Here is a 3,228-nt window from a genome sequence, read left to right on the forward strand (position 1 = left end):
TTATTTAGATTTAATTTAAAGCTGAATGCAAAAAAAAAAAAAATGAACGGGATATCTCTTGGTTTGCATTTTCTGAGTTTTTAAGTATAATCATGTATTTTAGCACTTTGCTATTTAAAATATTATGATTTTATCTTAGAATATATATTGCTGACAAAATATTCTTGAAGGATTGCTTATGTTTTCGCTTATAAATTGGGAGAAGTATTAATTTCTGAACTATTTTCTCTAACTCTTGCTGATATTTGTAAGAAGGACTTGAAAAGGAGCATAAATTCTTTAAACTACCATCACATTAAAATAGCAAATTAAGCCAGGAGGTAATCTTTCGACTCTTCTGAGGTGCCGACGCTGTTCCTTCCACTACCCAAATTTGTTTCCCTTGTCGGATAATCTCAGACTATGAATGCCTCCTTCCATGGAGTAGTAAATATTTCAGACATAGAGAATAGATGGTTCTGGGGTGCCTGGCTGGCTCAGTAGGTTAGAGCATGTGACTCTTGATCTCGAGGTTGTGAGTTCAAACCTCACATTGGATGTAGCAATTACTAAAAATAAACTTTAAAAAATACATAAGTAAATACATATGTTTAAAACAAAAAGATAATAGATTGCTTCAGAGGTACATTTATTGGTGGTTCTTGCACTCTCTTTCTNCCTCCCTCTCCCCCAATATTTCCCCCCTTCTTCTCCGCCACGGTCCTCCGTTAAGTTCCTCCTAATCCTCCTATACGTGCAAACATGTGGTATTTGTCCTTCTCTGCCTGACTTATTTCGCTCAGTATAACACTATAAGCTCTAACTCCTAACCTGAGTCTCAGTATGCCTTGTATTTCAGTCTTTATATAAACTTCTGTTGCTCTCAGGGTACCTGGTGGCTTAATCGGTTAAGTGTCTGACTTTGGCTCAGGTCCTGATCTCAGGGTTTGTGAGTTTGAACCCTACATTGGCCTGTCTGCTGTCAGCACAGAACCCACTTTGGATCCTGTCTCCTTCTCTCTCTGCCCCTCCCCCGCTCACACACTTGCTCTCTCTCTCTCTCTCAAAAATAAACATTAAAAAACAATTTCTGTTGCTCTTACGATACTGTCCATTTTGAGGAGAAACTAAAGATTCCTTCATGTTTCCTTTCATCCCTCACAACTTCTGGAATAATCTTTGAATTACGTAGTAATAAAAACTGTAAGAAATTAGTGTCTAGCAGGGTCAGAAACCACTCATCACACAGGACCCTGAGGCTTGGGTCTGCCCATCTTTGTATCTGTGAAGGGGGTTTAACCTTCAACCATGCTGTGATGACAGTAGCTCCTTTCAGACCCAGAGAGTCAGAGAACAAGCAAGAGATGAAGTACCAAGCCTCGCCTATGATGTCTTTTAATATTGATTATGATGTGGCCCAGTAGGAATCTTCTAGGTAGAATTTTACTTCCATAGAAGCAACGTCATTTTACTCTCATTAAATCTCTTCCTAAAAAATCACTTCCATGTTTTCAACTATAAACATGCATTCTCCATGGATAGCCCAAGAGTTGCCCACATTCCAAAAGTGAGAAGAAGTCAGGGAATATTTTAGAAACACAGAAGGAAGGCTGTGGACATCTAAGACTAATGTCTGGCCCAAAGGGACCACATCATGAGTAATTCTTCAGGAAAAGTGTTCTTAACCCTAAAATTAGCTTAGGACCCTGTATTGCATATACTTTCATGCACCATGTATATTTCGGGTTAATAGTTTCCTTTCCTTTTACTTTATATCATTCTATTTTATGCTGCAAAAAGTGTTATTGCATGCATTGGCCCACAGCCTGGGATAGTGATCCCGAGCGGTTACAAAGCTACCTGGCAGGTGGAGGGAGAGGCTTAGGCAGAATCCCTGATACCAGGGGAAGGAGAAGGGCCTGTCAAAGGCTGCCGGGCTCCAAGGGCTCCTGGCTGTGCCCTGGGAGGACTCCTGGCTGTGCCCTGGGAGGACTCCTGGCTTGGGAACTGGCTAGCCTGGAAGGTTAGTCAGGTGGTCACTCGTCTTCTTGAGGAGTCTCACCTCCTCATCTAGGCCGTGGCTCTCCAGGAAGCCACAAAGGCGAGGGCCGTGAGGTCAGGACTCGGGATGTGCAAACCCAAAAGGGTCTGGTTCACGTACTTTCATGTAGGCTGCCACCCGTCTCATGTCGGGATAGCTTCTGCCCATCCTAGAAGAGCGCACAGTTGCTGCACCGGTTTTGTAGCTTCACGATACACTCAGTATCTTCTTGGCCCACCTCGCAGAGGAAGTAGCACACGCTCTCTGTGGCCATGTGGTTGCCTTCTAAACAGAAGCCCAGCAAGGGGGAGATACAGGAGGCCTTACAGACGCAGGTTGACCATGAAGTTGTTGGCGGCCCCTACCTTGGTGGAATAATCCTGAGGTGTCTGGGAGCTCCTGGTTGGTAATAACAAACCAACCACAAAGAAAGGTGTTGGCTGCTCTCCAAAGCTGAGGATGGACAAGAGGATGGCCCCAGAAGTAGTGACTGGAGACAAAGGTAGAGAATGGTTGGAGGCTAGAAAAAGGGGAGTCCCTGGGTCCATTCCCTCCAATTTGAAAGCAAAAGCCTGATCCACAGGACCGCCAGGTACACTTTATTTTTATATGATTTCAAATTTGGAGAAAACTTACAGGAACAGTATAAGAAATCCTGAACATGCTTCACCCGGATTCTCCAGGTGTTTACCTTGCATCCCCTCATTTGTGCCGTCTCTCTGTCTCTCTTCACTCCTCTACCTCCCATCATGTGAGAACAGTTTAAACACATGCTCATTTACCTCTAAGTATTTAGGTGTCTTTTCCCTAAAACATCTCTTACTTAACTACAATAACCACAGTGAAGTCATCAAAACAAGGACATTTAGCACTGATATACTATTATTATCTAATTCACAGAAGAAGTCAAATGTCAAATGTCTCAATAATGCCATTTATAGGTGTTTGTCTTCTAGTGCATTAGACAGACAAGAATCAGGCATTGTACCTCAGCAGCATGGCTGAGTAAGATGTCCTTCATCTTGTCCCTCCCTAACAACAACAATCTGGCATCCATCCATAGATAAAAGTGCCCTTGTAGGAACTGGGGGATCCAGGGCCATATGCCAAGGAACCCTAGAGGAGTCTCGCCTGCCTGTGCATTGGGTAATAGCAAACAGACCTGAGTCCTAGCTGTGGACTCTGCAGTGACCCATAAACCGGCTCCA

Source organism: Crocuta crocuta, unplaced genomic scaffold, assembly GCF_008692635.1.
Source record: "Crocuta crocuta isolate KB4526 unplaced genomic scaffold, BGI_CrCroc_1.0 scaffold385, whole genome shotgun sequence".
NCBI lineage: Eukaryota > Metazoa > Chordata > Mammalia > Carnivora > Hyaenidae > Crocuta > Crocuta crocuta.